At 40.8% G+C, this 22072-nt stretch overlaps 1 protein-coding gene across 4 annotated transcripts in view; it reads left to right on the forward strand.

Annotated features, from left to right (window-relative positions):
- The window catches only part of TMC1 (transmembrane channel like 1), a 390992-nt gene that overhangs the window by 136062 nt on the left and 232858 nt on the right, over positions 1 to 22072 (forward strand). For 2 of the 4 annotated variants that reach the window (XM_081505441.1, XM_081505440.1), the window contains one exon: positions 18142 to 18219. The exons of the other annotated variants lie outside the window; for them this stretch is intronic. The gene's annotated coding sequence lies outside the window, so the exon portion shown is untranslated. The remainder of the gene's footprint in view (positions 1 to 18141; positions 18220 to 22072) is intronic. 4 annotated transcript variants of the gene reach the window in all.

The raw sequence follows: 22072 nt of genomic DNA on the forward strand, positions 1-22072 counted from the left end.
AAAAGGCAGAGGAACCAGAGATCAAATTGCTAATATCCGCTAGATCATCGAAAAAGCAAGAGAGTTCCAGAAAAACATTTATTTCTGCTTTATTGACTATGCCAAAGCCTTTGACTGTGTGGATCACAATAAACTGTGGAAAATTCTGAAAGAGATGGGAATACCAGACCACCTGACCTGCCTCTTGAGAAACCTGTATGCAGGTCAGGAAGCAACAGTTAGAACTGGACATGGAACAGCAGACGGGTTCCAAATAGGAAAAGGAGTCCGTCAAGGGTGTATATTGTTACCCTGCTTATTTAACTTCTATGCAGAGTACATCATGAGAAACACTGGGCTGGATGAAGCACAAGCTGGAATCAAGATTGCCAGGAGAAATATCAATAACCTCAGATATGCAGATGACATCAACCGTATGGCAGAAAGTGAAGAAAAACTAAAGAGCCTCTTGATGAAAGTGAAAGAGGAGAGTGAAAAAGTTGGCTTAAAGCTCAACATTCAGAAAACTAAGATCATGGCATCTGGTCCTAACACTTCATGGCAGATAGATGGGCAAACAGTGGAAACAGTGGCTGACTTTATTTTTCTGGGCTCCAAAATCACTGCAGATGGAGACTGCAGCCATGAAATTAAAAGACGCTTACTCCTTGGAAGGAAAGTTATGACCAACCTAGATAGCATATTAAAAAGCAGAGACTTTTGCCAACAAAGGTCCATCTAGTCAAGGCTATGGTTTTTCCAGTGATCATGTATGGATATGAGGGTTGGACTCTAAAGAAAGCTGAGCGCCGCAGAATTGATGCTTTTGAACTGTGGTGTTGGAGAAGACTCTTGAGAGTCCCTTGGACTTCAAGGAGATCTATCCAGTCCATCCTAAAGGAGATCAGTCCTGGGTATTCATTGGAAGGACTGATGCTGAAGCTGAAACACCAATACTTTGGCCACCTCATGTGAAGAGCTGACTCATTGGAAAAGACCCTGATGCTGGGAAAGATTGCGGGCAGGAGGAGAAGGGCACAACAGAGGATGAAATGGCTGGATGACATCATCGACTCGATGGGCATTGGTTTGGGTGAACTCAGGGAGTTGGTGATGGACAGAGAGGCCTGGCTTGCTGCGGTTCATGGGGTCGCAAAGAGTTGGACACGACTGAGCAACTGAACTGAACTGAACTGAACTGAACAACTCTGGGAAATGATTGAAGATATACCAATGAGAGATTGGAGAAGAGAGCAAATAGCCTAGGATACAAAACCAGAACAAAGAACATAGAGCCAGAGAAAACTGACTGAAAATGAGGGTTGGGGAAGAAAACAATAAGGAATTATTAAACCAAAGCATCAAGTAACCAAAAGCTATAATCAAAGTAGAAATTTGCATTTCAAATATGTATTATGCCTGTAAGAAGTGTGGTAGACATTAGGGCCCTGAATGCTGGGCACTGTGTTTGAAGCCAGTGAAACAGCAAAGGAACTCAGTCCAGTGCAGGCTCTCAACTTCAGCAGTGCTGGCATTTGAATCCAGATAACTAATTTGTTGTGGGTGTTCTCTCTCCTGCATGTTGTGGGATTTTAGTAGCATCCTAGATGCCAGTAACACACCCTCCCCCAATCCTGACAGTCAAAAATGTTTCTAGAAATTGCTGAAATCCCTCCCTGCTATCCACCCCCCACCCCCCACCCCCACCCCCCACTGAGGGACAGGATCTTCTCCAGTTGAGAACCATTGGTCTAATGGAAGTAACAAACAAAATACAGAAGTTTCTCACACATCATAATAAGTGCCATGATGCTGTAGACTGATAGGAGTGCAGTGAAGGGGCACCCCACAAAGACTGTGGGTATGGGGGGAGATTAGGAAAGACTTAGGGAGGGAAATGAGGTTTCCCTTGAAAACTGAGCAGCAGCCTGTGGGGGACACAAAGGAGAAGGAGGAAGAGGAGGGAAAGAAAAGAAGGAGGGAAGAAGAGTGAAGAGTGATGGGGCATTACTTGGTCCAGGCTGAGGACAGGGAATGAGGAAAATGCACCAAGGCCTGAACCAGCATATTATGTTAAAGGACCTAGAAGCCAGTACATGCAGTGTTATTCAAGCGTGAAGTGCGAAGGGATGATGGTGGGCTTTGCAGCCACAAGGCTGTAGAACACATTTTTCATAGCCCAAGGTCACTCTTCTATTACCCTTTACACTGAGGTTATCATCATCCATTTTTCTCTCACCACTGCTGGGGATCCCATTAAATACTTGCATTATACTTGGTCCCAACAGTTAATAGACTGTAGCATCTTTTGTTTCATCACCTAGTGCTGAAATCAGTTGAGATTTTGCAGAATCTCAGGTGTGTTTTTCTTGAGGTTTGGGACAGAAGAATTTAAAAGGTGCATGAAACTTAAAACTAGAGAAGAAAAAATACCTGTAACAATTTGTTCCTTTGTTCAGCCTGAAACTTTTTATAAAGGTAAAAAATAGTTTTAAAGATAAATATCATCATCATTTTATTTGAGCTCTTTTGATTTCGTGTGAGCCCTGGGAAAACAGGATCTGTGTCTTTTTCACATTTATCACTATGTATGATGTACAGAAGGTGCTTGATCAATGTTTATTGAATAAATTTATTTATATTTATTTTTAATAATAACATTTAGGGACTTCCCTGGTAGCTCACTTGATAAAGAATCTGCCTGCAATGCGGGAGACCCTAGTTTGATTCCTGGGTTGGGAAGATCCACTGGAGAAGGAATAGGTTACCCTTAGCCTTTTCAGTTTGTCTAAACTATACACTATAATAAAATGCCATAGACTGAGTGGCTTACAAACAATAGAAATTCATTTTTCACAGTTCTGGAGCCCAAGAAGTCCAAGATCAAGGTGCTAGCAGATTGGATGTCTGGTGATACCCCAATTTCTGGTTCTTAGAAGTCCATCTTTTTGCTGAAACTTTACATGTCAGAAGGGGCAGGGGGTCTCAGGGGTCTCTTTTATTAATATAAGGCACTACTTGATTCATGAGGGGTTTGCTCTCATGATTAAGCATCTCTCAAGATCCCCATATCATAATACCATCATATTAAGGATTAGATTTCCATGTATGAATTTCAGAGGGACAAAAACATTCATTCTGTAGCACATCTCTGTAGAGCACAATATAGGAAAAACTTCCCAAGGATGTGATCTCATTTGATAAGTACAGCAAGTATTTACCAGTGAGGTAAATAAGGAATTGTTTCTAACTCCATTACAAGTTGTATCTTATCCTTGATTTAATATTATCCAAACCATACTTTCCTACTGTACACTGAAAGAAAACTGTAAGCAGAAACATTTTTTGTGTTGTATAAATGCTTGTTATACAATGGATAACAGAGAGGGGAGGGATTATAGATACATATTTTCAATTCTTCTAAAGCCCTAGAATCATAAAATAATAAAGGAGGAAGGATCCTTAACAGCCAAACCTTTTGATTTCACAGGCACAGAAACTGAGGCTATATAGCTTCTTAGTGTAGAGCCAGGATTATAACCTGGGTCTGCCTATGTTTGGGTGGGCACATAAGAACTTACTAATAAGTGTGTTTACCTAAAATTCCATGTCTCTATAAGTAGCAGACCTGCACAGCTGAAGCCAGGATTATGGAGGTTTCTCTGTACAATGTGGCCACTATAGAAGGATATGTTTCAGAAGGTGGGCTCCAAGGACACAAGAAACAGCATATTTTAAAAAAGGCACACATGCCTATTCTTTCATACCAGTATTGAACAATGCTATCCAGGTGTCCAAATATAATAACCTGTTTTATTTTTCCTAGAACAGGATGCAAGGGCATAGAGAGGTTAAATTTTGCATAGGGTTCTCTTAGCCAAGTCAACATCTGTTTGCTTCTTAACAATGAGTCATCTCCATCCCTTTTAAGTAGGGCAGGAGGGCAGCTGGAATTTCCCAACTGACTTCTTGGTCACTGCTTCCTGTCTCTGCTGCTCTTTATCCTTCACGGCACAACTTTATTGGCAAAAAGTGAAACAGATACTACTACCTCAGGTCATTGCCTCTACTGACTCAGATGCCTGGGGCTTGTGTTATGGTAAAATGAATATCTGACTTTACCAACAGTGTGAATAATTGAATCTCTTCCCAAGTTTTATTGCTCTATATTCCACCCAGAAAGGAACCCCAACCACACTCAGCCTATCCAAGGCTATCGGTGATTAACACATGCAGAGCTCATCATAGGTGATGTGGATAATTATCATGGATGGATCATCGCTGCAAGAGAGAAAAACACTTTGAGCTGTTGTGGCTGTGTCCTAGCACACTCTTTCTCTCACTGCCCGCCCCACCCCCACCCCGCTCCCACACACATACACAAAACAAAAAACAAACCTATCTTTAGAAACAAAGACTAAATAAGTGTTGATGCACCAAGGATCATTCACTAGTCATGCTTGTTGCTGAAACTTGAAAGCAGTAGGCTCTTGTTTAGCTAAGTGTGTGTGTCTTTCTCTTGAAGGTGGTGAGAATAGAAAGGAAGAATCCTGTTGAAGATACATAAAATTCCTACTGCAGTTAGTATGTCTGGGGCACTCACTTTAGCACTTAAAATAACGCAGCTCCTTTCACAGCTGTTATTTTTGCATTCCATATATCAGTTCAGTTCAGTCACTCAGTCATGTCCAACTCTTTGCAACCCCATGAATTGCAGCACGCCAGGCCTCTCTGTCTATCACCAACTCCCGGTGTCTACCCAAACCCATGTCCATCGAGTCGGTGATGCCATCCAACCATCTCATCCTCTGTTGTCCCCTTCTCCTCCTGCCCCCAATCCTACCCAGCATCAGGGTCTTTTCCAATGAGTCAACCCTTCGCATGAGGTGGCCAAAGTATTGGAGTTTCAACTTCAACATCAGACCTTCCAATGAACACCCAGGATTGATCTCTTTTAGGATGGATTGATTGGATCTCCTTGCAGTCCAAGGGACTCTCAAGAGTCTTCTCCAACACCACAGTTCAAAAGCATCAATTCTGCGGCGCTCAGCTTTCTTTAGAGTCCAACCCTCATATCCATACATGACCACTGGAAAAACCATAGCCTTGACTAGACGGACCTTTGTTGGCAAAGTAATGTCTCTGCTTTTTTTTTTTTTTTGAAAGCAAATTAATTTATTAAAAAAAAAAGGGAAAAGAAAAAAGAAAAAATTTACAGAAAACTTTTGAACAGAAGAAAGGTGCCAAGACGCAGAGGAATAGAAACATGGGGACATGAGGAACAAAGGGCCTGGGGGGAGGGACCAAGAATTGGTGGAGAGCCTTGGAATCACTGTTGTCTTCACATCAGGGATGAAGAGGGGAGAGCTGGTACTTGGGGCACTGGAATCTGGGGAGCAGAGCTGAGCCACTAGCTGTGATCAGGGGGTCGGCATGCCCCTAGGTCAGGCACCCCTACCCAGCTGCTGCCCCAAATCCCAGGGAATTCCCCACTACCAGCCATGACGGTCATGGTGGGAGGGAAGAGGGGACAGAGTGACCCACCATGTCATAAGAAGGAGGTGCTTAAGTGCTTTTTTTGACAATTCCACGTTTTTAAAACTTCCCATTCTTTAAGTGCTCCCCTCTCCGAATCTTCTGGGAGTCAGAGGCCGGGGAGGAGGCCACATAGGCCCACGTGCCCTTTCTTCCTCCACTACCTACCATGTCTCTGCTTTTTAATATGCTGTCTAGGTTGGTCATAACCTTCCTTCCAAGGAGTAAGCGTCTTTTAATTTCATGGCTGCAGTCTCCATCTGCAGTGATTTTGGAGCCCAGAAAAATAAAGTCAGCCAATGTTTCCACTGTTTGCCCATCTATCTGCCATGAAGTGTTAGGACCGGATGCCATGATCTTAGTTTTCTGAATGTTGAGCTTTAAGCCAACTTTTTCACTCTCCTCTTTCACCTTCATCAAGAGGCTCTTTAGTTCTTCTTCACTTTCTGCCATAAGGGTGGTGTCATCCGCATATCTGAGGTTATTGATATTTCTCCTGGAAATCTTGATTCCAGCTTGTGTTTCTTCCAGCCCAGCGCTTCTCATGATGTACTCTGCATGGAAGTTAAAGAAGCAGGGTGACAATATACAGCCTTGACGTACTCCTTTTCCTATTTGTAACCAGGCTGTTGTTCCATGTCCAGTTCTAACTGTTGCTTCCTGACCGGCATACAGGTTTCTCAAGAGACAGGTCAGATGGTCCGGTATTCCCATCTCTTTCAGAATTTTCCACAGTTTATTGTGATCCACACAGTCAAAGGCTTTGGCATAGTCAATAAAGCAGAAATAGATGTTTTTCTGGAACTCTCTTGCTTTTTCAATGATCCAGTGGATGTTGGCAGTTTGATCTCTGGTTCCTCTGCCTTTTCTAAAACCAGCTTGAACATCTGGAAGTTCACGGTTCACGTATTGCTGAAGCCTGGCTTGGAGAATTTTGAGCATTACTTTACTAGCATGTGAGATGAGTGCAATTGTGCGGTAGTTTGAGCATTCTTTGGCATTGCCTTTCTTTGGGATTGGAACGAAAATTGACCTTTTCCAGTCCTGTGGCCACTGCTGAGTTTTCCAAATTTGCTGGCATATCGAGTGCAGCACTTTCACAGCATCACCTTTGAGGATTTGAAATAGCTCAACTGGAATTCCATCACCTCCACTAGCTTTGTTCGTAGTGATGCTTTCTAAGACCCACTTGACTTCACATTTCAGGATGTCTGGCTCTAGGTGAGTGATCACACCATCGTGATTATCTGGGTCATGAAGATCTTTTTTGTACAGTTCTTCTGTGTATTCTTGCCACCTCTTCTTAATATCTTCTGCTTCTGTTAGGTCCATACAATTTCTGTCCTTTATTGAGCCTATCTTTGCATGAAATGTTCCTTTGGTATCTCTAATTTTCTTGAAGAGATCTCTAGTCTTTCCCAATCTGTTATTTTCCTCTATTTCTTTGCACTGATCACTGAGGAAGGCTTTCTTATCTCTCCTTGCTATTCTTTGGAACTCTGCATTCAGATGGGAATATCTTCCCTTTTCTCCTTTGCTTTTCACTTCTCTTCTCTTCCCAGCTAGCTGTAAGGCCTCCTCAGACAGCCATTTTGCTTTTTTGCATTTCTTTTCCATGGGGATTTTCTTGATCCCTGTCTCCTGTACAATGTCACGAACCTCTGTCCATAGTTCATCAGGCATTCTGTCTATCAGGTCTAGTCCCTTAAATCTATTTGTCACTTCCACTGTATACTCATAAGGGATTTGATCTAGGTCATACCTGAATGAACTAGTGGTTTTCCCTACTTTCTTCAATTTAAGTCTGAATTTTGCAATAAGGATTTCATGATCTGAGCCACAGTCTGCTCCTGGTCTTGTTTTTGCTGACTGTATAGAGCTTCTCCATTTTTGGCTGCAAAGAATATAATCAATCTGATTTTGGTGTTGACCATCTGGTGATGTCCATGTGTAGCATCTTCTCTTGTGTTGTTGGAAGAGGGTGTTTGCTATTACCAGTGTATTCTCGTGGCAAAGCTCTATTAGCCGTTGCCCTGCTTCATTCTGTACTCCAAGGCCAAACTTGCCTGTTACACCAGGTATTTCTTGACTTCCTACTTTTGCATTCCAGTTCCCTATAATGAAAAGGACATCTTTTTGGGGTGTTAGTTATAGAAGGTCTTGTAGGTCTTCATAGAACCTTTCAACTTCAGCTTCTTCGGCGTTACTGATCGGGGCATAGACTTGGATTACCGTGATATTGAATGGTTTGCCTTGGAAACGAACAGAGATCATTCTATCGTTTTTGAGATTGCATCCAAGTACTGCATTTTGGACTCTTTTGTTGACCATGATGGCTACTCCATTTCTTCTAAGGGATTCTTGCCCACAGTAGTAGATATAATGGTCATCTGAGTTAAATTCACCCATTCCCGTCCATCTTAGTTCGCTGATTCCTAGAATGTCGACGTTCACTCTTGCCATCTCCTGTTTGACCACTTCCAATTTGCCTTGATTCATGGACCTAACATTCCAGGTTCCTATGCAATATTGCTCTTTACAGCATCGGACTTTGCGTCTATCACCAGTCACATCCACAGTTGGGTATCGTTTTTGCTTTGGCTCCATCCCATCATTCTTTCTGGAGTTATTTCTCCACTGATCTCCATTAGCATATTGGGCACCTACTGACCTGGGGAGTTCATCTTTCAGTGTCCTATCTTTTTGCCTTTTCATACTGTTCATGGGGTTCTCAAGGCAAGAATACTGAAGTGGTTTGCCATGCCCTTCTCCAGTGGACCACATTCTGTCAGACCTCTCCACCATGACCCATCCGTCTTGGGTGGCCCCACACGACATGGCTTAGTTTCATTGAGATAGAGAAGGCTGTGATCCGTGTGATCAGATTAGCTAGTTTTCTGTAATTTTAGTTTCACTGTGTCTGCCCTCTGATGCCCTCTCGCAACACTTACCGTCTTACTTGGGTTTCTCTTACCTTATGTATATATTCTCTTATATATACATATATATACACATGTATATATATATGTATACATATGTATATATATCTTATATATACATATATATGTATACATATATATGTATATGTATATATTTCTCTTACCATATGTATATATTCCATATATACATATGGAATATGTATATATATTCCATATATACAGCTTGAATTATCCAATGGCTTTGCTTTGAAGATATTCATCATATCACATTGATCTTCTCTGTCTGAGATGGTGGGGAACATAGAATAAATGCTCAGTAGGTAATACTTAAACTAAATTAACTCTAGGGATTCAAAGTTTTAGGATGCCACTTAATCATGCAATCCTTGTTCTTCAAGACTTTACCAGCCAAGAGAAAAGTTAAGAGATTGTAAAGTTACAGTGGGAATAAATTCTAGCATTCATTCATTTTATAATTGACACCTTGACACCAAGAGGTTTCTTTTCCTCTCTAATTTTTAAAAACAAAGTAAAGCAAGACAAAACAAAAGCTAAACAAAACCCCTCTGATTTTAAAAAAATAAAAGAGTCAAAAATAACAAGTAAGTCTCTAGTCTAGACCAGTAGCTGTCCCTAACAGTATGTGGGCCCAGGGCACAGTTGCAGATGGAGGGAGAAGGGGAGGGCACCTCTCTTGTGTGGGAGGTTTGGAGAGCACAGGTGATTGGCCCAGCACAAAAGTCCAAGCTCCAGGACCACCAAGCAGCTGCCTCTTGGCAAATACTTAGTTCTAGAATTGTGCACACCCTGTAGTATGGTCCAACCATGGGAGAGCAGACTTGGGGAAGAGGTCCATTCAGGCCTTTGAATTGGTCTCAGTGTCATTTAGACAGAAAATCCATCCAGGACCTTGAGAACCAGGATCATGGTCTGATGAGGGATAGTGGTGTACGAGGAGGGCATGTTATCTTGACCTGAAGGATACCTTGCCCTTTGAGGAGCGTGGCTGGAAGAAGCTTCTTTAAAAGCCAAGATCCAGGGCAGCAGTTGCTCAGACTTATAGGTAGTACCGTTTAAAAACCACACTAAGACTTTGTTTTACATTGAGTTTCCTATGTTGTACTCCCATATACTTTGATGTAGCAGCTCTGAGGTAAGGTCTCAGAATCTGCCTGTGCAATCAGAGGTGGATATTCTGGTGTTTCCTGGTTTGACTCTGCTCATCTGGGTAGATGTTTACCTCCAGGAGAGAGGCCTCTTTCCTCAGCTCTCCTCCTCACACTGCCCTCCCCCAGGCCCTGAGTGACTCACGCTCTTCCTATTGCTGACCTTTCTTTGCTGTGGTTGCCAGCACTGTTGCTGTGCCTTGTGCAGACATAGCCTGCTCCCTACATGTTAGCATAGGTTCTGTTTACCAGCTGCCACCATGGCTATTCTGTCACCATTGTTTGTTCTGTCCCTTGATTGTTGTAGGAGAACTTGTTATTATTCCTGTTGCCACTGCTGTCAAGCTGCAATCACTAGGCTGTTTCTGTGGCACACAGAAAGGGCTTTTCTGCTATGTGTTCTTCTTCTAGCAGCTAGACTTACAAACTGTCATTAAGTGACAATTGTATGTTGGCAATTCTAGATATTGCCTCATGGTTCCCAGCCCTCCATACAATTCTTGCACATTTCTTTGACACCTGAAAAGGTACCCATGTCTTTCATCATCTTTATCTTCTTGGGGACTAAACAACAAGAACAATGACAGTTTCTCCCCAGAACTAAAGGAAGTACTTCTATCCTCCCTAAGGTTCTGAATCTCAGTACCCAAGACTTGGCTTTCAGTCCTAACACCTTTCTCCTCTCTTCTTTCAGGGAATCCATGTTACTTCCTAAATTTCCTGTATTCATGAGGTAGGCCTACAGAGTTTCATTATGACCTTTGCCACATTTATGGTGATAGATTTCTTATACGATTAGATAAATAGTTGTAAAATGACTCCCTTCTATTTTGGGGAACTTGTAAAAAACTAATGAAGAGCATGAAGACTGGACATGGCCAAAAATTCATGATGCAGGGATCAAACCCAGGTCTCCTATATTACATTCAGGTTCTTTACCATCTGAGCCACCAGGGAAGCCCATATTTATTTTAAAGTATATTAAAATATGGAGCTTCCCCGGTGGCTCAGTGAGTAAAGAATCTACCTGCAATGCAGGAGACAGAGGAGACGCGGGTTTGATCCTTGAGTCAGGAAGAGCCTTGGAGGAGGAAATGGCAACCCACTCCAGTATTCTTACTAGGAGAATCTCATGGATTCTATAGTCCAAGGGGTTGCAAAGAATCGAACACGACTGAGTGACTGTGCGTGTATGGACGTGTGTTATAATATGGGCCCAGAACATCAAAAAGTTAATTAGAAACTATTTAGGTATTAAACAAATGACTTAGTGAATAATAAATGCTGCTGTGGTAAACCTGTGCACATATAATAATGTCTTGTATTGTGTATATATATTAATATAAATGCATTTGTCAAAACTTATAGCTTCATATATTATAAAATCGTATTTTCAGATATTTATTTAAATTTGTTCCCAGGTGAGGTTCTTCTCTCTTTGCCTTTACTCTGCTTTATTCATTGCTTTTTAAAAAACATAATTAATTAATTAATTTTATTTTAATTGGAGGCGAATTACTTTACAATATTGTGGTGGTTTTTGCCATACATTCACATGAATCAGCCATGGGTGTACACGTGTTCCCCATCCTGACCCTCCCTCATACCTCCCTCCCTATACCATCCCTCAGGGTCATCCCAGTACACCAGCCCTGAGCACCTGAAGAAATGACCCAGCAAAACAGTTAATAGAGAATCAAAAGTTTTCCTTGGCATAAGAGAAAATTTAAAATAAGCTATCAGATTAAACTGGTTTTCTCCACCTGCAACTCGATGAGAATTTCCGGAAGAAAGGAGAGAATAAGGTGAAAACTTAGTGAAACTTAGTGATCTAAGTGATCTAAGTGATCTTAGTGATCTTAGTGAAACTAAGTGAAAACTTAGATCCCTAATAAGGGCCCTGCCCAAGTTCTGACGGTGTAGGAGAAGAAATTCTCCCACCCTCATATCCCCACAATAATTTTGGGGGTGGAGGGGTAGTTCAGAGATGTCCATAATATAGAGTATGGGGAGCAAGACAGAACTCAGAATTTCTACATGATTGCCATGAATTGGGAATAAAGAAAATATCACTGAAGTATACCTGGGCTGGTGAGTATGAGGCAACCTCATGGAGTTTCTTTAAGGACCAGAGCAGTAGAATATATTTTTGTCACTGGGAGCTACATAGTCATGGAAAAGAGCTTTGGAATGAAATGACCCTGCAATAGAAAATAAAGGATACAGCAGGGCAATTGACTTTGTGTGGAGAAACAACTGAAGACAAATTGGGGTTAGGAATGTGTAAGTATATGTAGCCAGAATATATGATTGCCCACAACTGATGTTTCTTTCTTGATTTTTACAAATCATCTTGATGTATGTTTCTGCAGCACAGTCTGATGATAAATGCTGAACTTCATTAGTTCCAGATCAGTCAATTCAGTCGCTCAGTCGTGTCCAACTCTTTGTGACCCCATAGACTGTAGCACGCCAGGCTTCCTTGTCCATCACCAACTCTTGGAGCTTACTCAAACTCATGTCCATCAAGTCGGTGATGCCATCCAATCATCTTATCCTCTGTTGTCCCCGTCTCCTCCCACCTTCAATCTTTCCCAGCATCAGGGTCTTTTCCAATGAGTCAGCTCTTTGCATCAAGTGGCCAAAGTACTGGAGTTTCACCTTCAGCATCTGTCCTTCCAATGAATATTCAGGACTGATTTCCTTTAGGATGGACTGATTGGATCTCCTTGCAATCCAAGGGACTGTCAAGAGTCTTCTCCAATACCACAGTTCAAAAGCGTCAATCCTTCATTGCTCAGCGTTTTTTATAGTCCAACTCTCACATCCATACATGACTACAGGAAAAACCATAGCTTTGACTAGATGGACCTTTGTTGGCAAAGTAATGTCTCTGCTTTTTAATATGATGTCTAGGTTGGTCATAGCTTTCATTTCAAGGAGCAAGCATCTTTTAATTTCATGGCTGTAGTCATGATCTGCAGTGATTTTGGAGCCTCAAAAAATAAAGTCTCTCACTGTTTCCATTGTTTCCTCATCTATTTGCCATGAAGTTATGGGACCAGATACCATGATCTTAGTTTTCTGAATGTTGAGCTTTAAGCCAGCTTTTTCACTCTCCTCTTTCACTTTCATCATGAGGCTCTTTAGTTCTTCACTTTCTGCCATAAGGGTGGTATGCGTATCTGAAGTTATTGATATTTCTCCCTGCAATCTTAATTCCAGCTTGTGCTTCATCCAGCCCAGCATTTTGCATGATGTACTCTGCATAGAAGTTAAATAAGCATGGCGACAATATACAGACTTGACATACTCCATTCCCAATTTGGAACCAGTCTGTTGTTCCATGTCCAGTTCTAACTGCTGCTTCCTGACCTCCATACAGATTTCTCAGGAGGCAGGTAAGGTGGTCTGGTATTCCCATCTCTTTAAGAATTTTCCACAGTTTGTTGTGATCCACACAGTCAAAGGCTTTGGCATAGTCAATAAAGCAGATGTTTTTCTGAAATTCTCCTGCTTTCTCTATGATCCAACAGATGTTGGCAATTTGACCTCTGGTTCTTCTGCCTTTTCTAAAGCCAGCTTGAACATCTGGAAGTTCTCAGTTCACGTACTGCTGAAGCCTAGCTTGGAGAATGTTGAACGTGACTTTGCTAAGCGTGTGAGATGAGTGCAGTTGTGTGGTAGTTTGAACATCGTTTGGCATTGCCTTTCTTTGGGATTGGAATAAAAACTGACCTTTTTCAGTCCTGTGGCCACTACTGAGTTTTCCAAATTTGCTGGCATATTGAGTGCAGCACTTTCGAGCATCATCTTTCAGGATTTGAAATAATTCAGCTGGAATCCATCACCTCCACTAGCTTTGTTCATAGAAATGCTTCCTAAGGCCCACTTGACCTCACACTCCAGGATGTCTGGCTCTAGGTGAGTGATTACACCATCTTGATTATCTGGGTCATGAAGATTTTTTTTGTACAGTTCTTCTGTGTATTCTTGCCATCCCTTCTTAATATTTTCTTGTTCCATTAGGTCCATACCATTTCTGTCCATTATTGTGCTCATCTTTGCATGAAATGTTCCTTTGGTATCTCTAATTTTCTTGAAGAGATTTCTAATTTTAATGTATGCATAAATATTTTTCTGTCAATAGCCTTCAAAATGTCTGGAACTCTCTATATTTTTCAAAATAATATACAAACTCTATATTAAACATAGGGCTTCCCTGATAGCTGAGTTGGTAAAGAATCCACCTGCAATTCAGGAGGCCTTGGTTCAATTCCTGGGTCATGAATATCCACTGGAGGAGGGCTAGGCTACCCACTCCAGTATTCTTGGGTTTCCCTTGTGGCTCAGCTGGTAAAGTATCCACCTGCAATGCGGGAGACCTGGGTTTGATCCCTGGGTTGGGAAGATCCTCTGGAGAAGGGAAAGGCCACCCTCTTCAGTATTCTGGCCTGGAGAATTCCATGGACTGTATAGTCCGTGGAGTCCCAAAGAGGCAGACACGACTGAACAACTTTCACATATTAAACATAAATTTAAAAAATTATATAATCCATGTCTATATTAGTTATTAATCAATTGGGCATAGTTTCTTAAAGGATGCAAAACTTTAATTAATTGCTTAGAAGTTCTTGGTTGTATGAGTGAAGAATTTTTTCAGAATGTTCATAAATATAACAAATTAAATTATATCAAAGAGCTTCCTTTGGTGGAGTTCTTTTATAATGTCTGCTCAGCACCTTCCTCCACATTCCCTCCACCTTTCCTGTGAGCTGCTATTGGTCCATATGATCAAAAGGATGGATCCTAATGTCATCTTTTCATTTCATGGCCTTATGCCATGACCACAGTTCATTAGGTCAGGGAAGGCTTTTGACTCTGGGATTTGGAATTTGAAAAGAGAGGGAAAGAGTGACAATAGTCTCTTTCCAGGTAGCTGGAGGAGGAACATACAATATTTGTAACTTTCAGCAATTGGATTTTTCCATTTGTGCATGGAAAAGTAGATAAAGCTAGTCCACAGGGAAACAGAAAGAAAGAAAAAAGAAAAAAAACAACCCTGAAATCAGACACATACGTGAGCAGAAGCATCTGAGTCTTTGGTCTGGTTTCTTTCTGAGGCCTTGATGTTTCTTTCAGATTCTGTGTCCTTATCACAAATCCTTATTGTTTGCATTTGTGCTCAAGCATCTATAAGACATTAAGAAACATTTATAATCTCCTTCAAATGGGTCTCTTCTCTGAGTTTATCTCTCCAGAACAAGAACTCTCCCATGACAAGAAGTGTAAGGCTCAGAAATCCCTTGCATTCCTATACTCCAATAAAGAGAAAACAGAAAGAGAAATTAAGGAAACAATACCATTCACCATTGCAACAGAAAGAATAAAATACTTAGGAATATATCTACCTAAAGAAACAAAAGACTTATATATAGAAAACTATAAAACACTGATGAAAGAAATCAAAGAGGACACAAACAGATGGAGAAATATACCGTGTTCATGGATTGGAAGAATTAATATGGTGAAAATGAGTATACTACCCAAAGCAATCTATAGATTCAATGCAATCCCTATCAAGCTACCAACGGTATTTTTCACAGAACTATAACATCATTTCACAATTTGTATGGAAATATAAGAAACCTCGAATAGGCAAAGCAATCTTGAGAAAGAAGAATGGAACTGGAGGAATCAACCTGCCTAACTTCAGGCTCTACTACAAAGCCACAGTCATCAAGACAGTATGGTACTGGCACAAAGATAGAAATATAGATCAATGGAACAAAATAGAAAGCCCAGAGATAAACCCACGCACCTATGGACACCTTATCTTCGACAAAGGAGGCAAGAATATACAATGGAGAAAAGACAATCTCTTTAACAAGTGGTGCTGGAAAAACTGGTCAACCACTTGTAAAAGAATGAAACTAGAACACTTTCTAACACCGTACACAAAAATAAACTCAAAATGGATTAAAGATCTAAACGTAAGACCAGAAACTATAAAACTCCTAGAGGAAAACATAGGCAAAACACTCTCCGACATAAATCACAGCAGGATCCTCCATGACCCACCTCCCAGAATATTGGAAATAAAAGCAAAAATAAACAAATGGGACCTAATTAAAATTAAAAGCTTTTGTACAACAAAGGAAACTATAAGCAAGGTGAAAAGACAGCCTTCAGAATGGGAGAAAATAATAGCAAATGAAGCAACAAACAATTAATCTCAAAAATATACAAGCAACTCCTACAGCTGAATTCCAGAAAAATAAACGACCCAATCAAAAAATGGGCCAAAGAACTAAAAAGACATTTCTCCAAAGAAAACATACAGATGGCTAACAAACACATGAAAAGATGCTCAACATCACTCATTATTAGAGAAATGCAAATCAAAACCACAATGAGGTACCATTACACACCAGTCAGAATGGCTGCTATCCAAAAGTCTACAAGCAATAAATGCTGGAGAGGGTGTGGAGAAAAGGGAACCCTCTTACACTGTTGGTGGGAATGCAAACTAGTACAGCCACTATGGAGAACAGTGTGGAGATTCCTCAAAAAACTGGGAATAGACCTGCCATATGACCCAGCAATCCCACTGCTGGGCATACACACTGAGGAAACCAGAATTGAAAGAGACACGTGTACCCCAATGTTCATCGCAGCACTGTTTACAATAGCCAGGACATGGAAGCAACCTAGATGTCCATCAGCAGACGAATGGATAAGGAAGCTGTGGTACATATACACAATGGAATATTACTCAGCCATTAAAAAAAATACATTTGAATCGGTTCTATTGAGATGGATGAAACTGGAGCCCATTATACAGAGTGAAGTAAGCCAGAAAGAAAAACAACAATACAGTGTACTAATGCATATATATGGAATTTGAAAGATGGTAACGATAACCCTATATGTGAGACAGAATAAGAGACACAGATGCATAGAACAGTCTTAAGGACTCTGAGGGAGAAGGTGAGGGTGGGACGTTCTGGGACAATAGCATTGAAACATGTATATTATCATATGTGAAACAGAACACCATTCCATGTTCGATGCATGAGACAAATGCTCAGGGCTGGGGCAATGGGATGACCCAGAGGGATGGGATGGGGAGGGAGGTGGGAGGGGGGTTCAGAATGGGGACCACATGTAAACCCATGGCTGATTCATGTCAATGTATGGCAAAAACCACTACAATATTGTAAAGTAATTAGCCCCCAACTAAAATAAATAAATTTATTAAAAAAAAAAAAAGAAAGAAGTGTAAGGCTGTGTGGATGGTATCTCCTCAGATTCATCCTATTGCCTATGTGTACTCAAATCACAACTCTGGTGTTCTGTGGGGGACATCTCTGGTAGAATCTGTTCAGGAGAAAATAAGGAGAGGAAGCAGCAGTCTTTGCTTAAAGGAGCAGCTCACTCCAATGGATTGCAAGGCTATGTGCAATGTTCCTCTTTCAGTTAATCTTTCAACCTCTGGAGCAAGGTTATTTCTGTGGAAAAGTAAACCATTCTATTCTGGCTGCCTAAAGGTCCTTCTAGAGCTAGGGAGCTCTCTTGTGTTCCTCAAGATCTTTCAGACTGTTTCAAGTTACACATTATGAGCTGTGTTAGTTCTCTTCATACATATACTTCACAACAAGGTACTCAACTTCTGACAGGCAAAGCAAGAAGAAGGACCCTTGATCTGGTCCTAGCAGCTATCTCATAAGCATCTCACCTCCAAGGCAAGGAAAGAATCAGGCCTTAGAATATAGCTTCCTCCTACAAAACACAACACTCCTTTTCCACCACATCCCTACCCCAACTTCAACATGTCTGTAGATTAAAGGAGGAGCCAGTTTTTCACAATAATAGGATCCTCTATGCCAAGTAGCCCAAGCCCAGATTAGTAGACTGACTCTCACTTAGGAATTCAGACCCATAAGGTCCTTAAAAATAGCTTTCTTTACCTTTTCCTTCTTAGGCATTCCTCAGACACTGAGAAAATTTAGTCTCATCAGCAAGTTCTAACAAGACTACATTTGCATTTTGTCATTCTGAAGATTAATCTGAATCTGTCCAAGGAAATTAAAATATACTACAGTGCTCTTATTCAAGTATCATCATAGTCTTCATTGCAAAATCAGCAAGGCTCTTGAGAGCCTGTCTCATCCCACTTCACCAATTCCTTTCAGAGTCATGGCTAAAGCCTCAAGATGACATGGCTTTAACTCTGGTAGAGCAGAAGCAAAATATCTGCTTCTGTTAGAAGATAAGATAGTGTAAGCCAGTCTTCTCACAAAAGATGACTAAGAAAGCTGGATGAAATTTTAAGGGAAAAAAAATCTTGGTAGCATCAAAGGGCCAGCACGATACTGATGAATTACCAATCCCAGAAACAGAGGGATGGGAATCCAGATAAGTAAGCTTGATACTATGACTTCCCTCTTTTAAATTGGAGGGTTTCGCCAATTGGAGAGATGTGGTCAAGAGGCTGAACTATACTTTTGGTATCTTCACAGAACTAGGAAGATAAAAACCAGTGTCCAGAGGCAGGGAAAGATGGAAGTCCATAAACTACAGAGCTGCCACCCATAGATGTAAGTATAAGTCAGAAGTAAACTATTTCTTTTACAAAATAAAGATAAGCAGAGTGGCCCAGAAAATGTCAAATCTAGAACTTAGATTAACCAGTGGCTCAGGAGTAAAGAATCCACCTGCAATGCAGGAGCTGCAGGAACCACAGCTTCAATCCCTGGGTCAGGAAGATCCCCTGGAGAAGGACAAGGCAAACCACTCCAGATTGCCTGGAGAATCCCATGGACAGAGGAGCCAGGTGGGCTATAGTACATGGGGCTGCAAAGAGTTGGACTGACTGAAGCGACTTAGCACCCACTGAATTATTAGTGTCCCCAGGCACTTCATTAGATTAATTAAATGCCTTCTTTGGTGGACAAAACGTTCCTCCAGTTTTCAAATAATTTATGTACTTTGTGTTTATAAAATTATCAGGAAAAAAAAATGTCTAGCAAACAACCAAAGTATCCAAGTGCATGTGGAGACTAGATACCATGAATGTAAAACATGGGCAACAAAAACTGATTCTAGAGGCTCTAGATGTTATAATTTTTAAATAAAGATAAAAACAACTATGCTTACTATGTTCAAGGAGATAAACATCAAGCTTAAAAATTCTGACAGAAAACAGGAAATGTGGCAAATTAGACATCTAGACCTGAAAATTTCAATAATTAAAATCAAGAATTCAATAAACAGACTTAACAGTACACTAGACACAGTAGAAAAAATATTTAGTGAACTGGAAGATAGGTCATAAGAAATTATCCAGAAAAAACACAAAGACATAAAGATGAGCAATAAATGAAGGAAGTAAAAGATATATATATGTGCTTTGAGCATTTCATGCTAGTCTCCACTATCAAATTGTATTTCATTTATTTTCCTTTTAGAGGCTGACATGACTCTTCACATGAGTGGTGGAATCAGGGGCAGCCAGAGCAGTTTTCAGCCAGGCATCCACCTCAGGGAAGCTTGTCTTTGGCGGTACTTACCATACATTCTTTTTTCTTTTAATCTCACCTCATTTCATAATCATTAGGTAAATTTTTTCAGAACCTGTTCTTAATGTTTATCCTTCTCCTTACTATTTGGAAGCTGTCACTTAACTGGCTTTCTGTCTTTGCAATCTGACCCTATCTCTGCAGTGACTTGTTGGTTCTCATTTATTTGTGTCACTATTTCCAGATTTCATCAGGTCCATTTTGATGCCCCTCCCTCAGACTGTTAAAAACCACTAGCACTAACATGAGAGACCACAGGCTCTATAACCAGACTCTATGGGCTTGAAACCTAGCACTAACATGTGCTGGCTGTGTGCCTGAAATAAGTTACATAACCACTCAATGCCTCAGTTTTCTTCTCTACAAATTGGAGGTAGAATAATACCTCCTCATAGGTTTGTTATAAGTACAAGTAAAGTGATTAGTTAGTCTCAGATTAGCTAGTCTGCCTCCATTGAGTCCACTCACCAACACTATTACTCTTCATTAAAACTTCTGACCCATTTTTGGACTTGGCCAGGTCATGAGATGGATTAGTTTCTCTCAATTAACATTTAGATTTGTTCTCCTTCTCTCCCTTTCAAAGTCAAACTGTTCTTTGATTTCCATCTCTAGCCTCACAATCTTTAATTTCTCTCACTCACATGGATGACCACCTTTTCTGAAATGTCATGGCCCTCATTGTGCTAGCTACCTGTTTTGATGCCAAATCTTATACTGACTAGCATTGTCACATAACCAGTTGTTACCTCTGTATCTTAAGCTCTCCAACTAAATTTAAAACTTGCAGGTGTGAAGGATCAAAGGTCATCTTTTTTACTCATTCACAGCTTATAGAACAGTAGATACTGAATCAGTGTTTGTCTGACTAAATTGTTTGAATATCTACACTTCTCTTAAAGAGTTCAGAAGACTTCTAGAATGGTTTCCTGGGTATTGGCTTTAGAAAACAATGCTTAATAAGTGAAAATTTCCTGGTTGCCATATGCTTCTCAAGAATGGAGTATGGCTGGTCTAAAATATCTGAAGATAAGAAAAACCTTCTTGTTATCACTGTCTGTGCCTTTAGGAGCAAGTGATTTTCACAGGCTCTGTAGTAGACATGGCCCCCACACAGAAAAAGGTATAAAGAAAAAGGATTATGATAAAAAAAAAACCAGGTGAAATTTTTGGAGTGCTAGACCCTAAGAGTCTGACCTAGGAGATAGGTAACTTCTGATCCACGCTCTAACTCATTGAGCAGGTCATCTTTCCTTTTAGGGTCTCAGCTTCTTAGTATATAAAAATGACAATCTGGATTAGACCTTATCTTGGTTTTCTCTATATGATTTTTTTTTTGAAACTAGGGTAATGCTTTACATTTTATCTATATTTTTGTACTTTTTCTTGTGAGATTGCCTTTGAAGCTTGATATAAGGGTTTTTCTCGGTAAACCAGTTTTTCCCTCATCACAATGAGTGACACAACCAATCACTAACTGATTAAGCAAGAGATCTGGGATATCCTGATTTCTTCTCTTGTCTATCCACTCCATGAGTGAATCCTATCAGTTTTGCTCCAAATATAGATTCAAAATATATCTTCTAGCTCTCAGGCATATGCACTTCCTTCTATCTCTTCTAGTATCAACTTAATCCAAGCCACAACTTTCCATTTAGATTATAAAAATAGTTTTATTGTTCTATACATTTTCATTTTTGCTTCTCTCCAATCTATTCTTAGTGTTGCAGCCAGAATTATCTTATAAAAACACAAATTTGATAACACTTTTCTGTGTGTCTGTTGTTGACATTGTTTAGAATTTCTGGAGCATGGTGATAATGAGAAATAGTCTCTGCCACTGCTGCCTTGACCAGACTTTAGGGAGAGTGTAACTGGGGTGAACCAAGGCCTGTGGCTCTTCTAACCATGGTTTTGAGGCATTTCAACCATAAATGGGGCTTCCCAGGTGGCGCTAGTGTTAAAGAACCTGCCTGCCAATTCAGCAGACATAAGAGACCCCTGGACTGCAAGGAGGTTAAAGCAGTTGATCGTAAAGGAAATCAGTCCTGAATATTCATTGGAAGGACTGAAGCTGGAGCTGAAGCTCCAATACTTTGGCCACTGATGCAGCGGACTGATTCATTGGAAAAGACCCTGATGCTGGGAAAGATTGAAGGCAGGAAGAGGAGGGGATGACAGAGGCTGAGATGGTTGGATGACATCACCAACTCGATGGACATGAGTTTGAGCAAGCTCTGGGAGTTGGTGATGGACAGGGAAGCCTGGCATGCTGCAGTCCATGGGGTCACAAAGTGTCAGCCATGACTGAGCAACAGAACTGAAGAGACATGGGTTTGATCCCTGGGTTGGGAAGATCCCCTGGAGCAGGGCATGGCAATCCACTCTAGTATTCTTGCCTGGAGAATCCCATGGACACAGAAGCCTGGCGGGCTACAGTCTATAGGGTTGTAAAGATTTGGACATGACTGAGTGAGCACACATGTACAACCATAAATGGTGATTAAGGGTTGAATTGTGTCCCCCAAAAGATGGATTGAAGTCCTAACCCTAGGGTCAGGGAATGTAATCTTATTTAGAAATAGGATCTTTGCAGATGTAAATAAAATAGAATGAAGTTATATTGGATTATGGTGAGCCCCAATCCAGTTTGACTGCTGTCTTAATAAGAGGAAGAGAGGCACAGATATATAGAGATACGATCATGTGATGATAGAGGCAGAGATTGGAATGATGCATCTATCAGTCAAAGAATACCAAGGACTGCCAGCAACATCAGAAGCTAAGAAAATAGGATGGAATAGGTTTTCTCTTAGAGCCTTCAGAGAGAGAAGTTGGCCCTTCCAACACTTAGATTCCAGACTTCCAGCCC

This window comes from Giraffa tippelskirchi, chromosome 1 (genome assembly GCF_054371585.1).
Source record: "Giraffa tippelskirchi isolate mGirTip1 chromosome 1, T2T-mGirTip1v1.2.pri, whole genome shotgun sequence".
Taxonomy (NCBI): domain Eukaryota; kingdom Metazoa; phylum Chordata; class Mammalia; order Artiodactyla; family Giraffidae; genus Giraffa; species Giraffa tippelskirchi.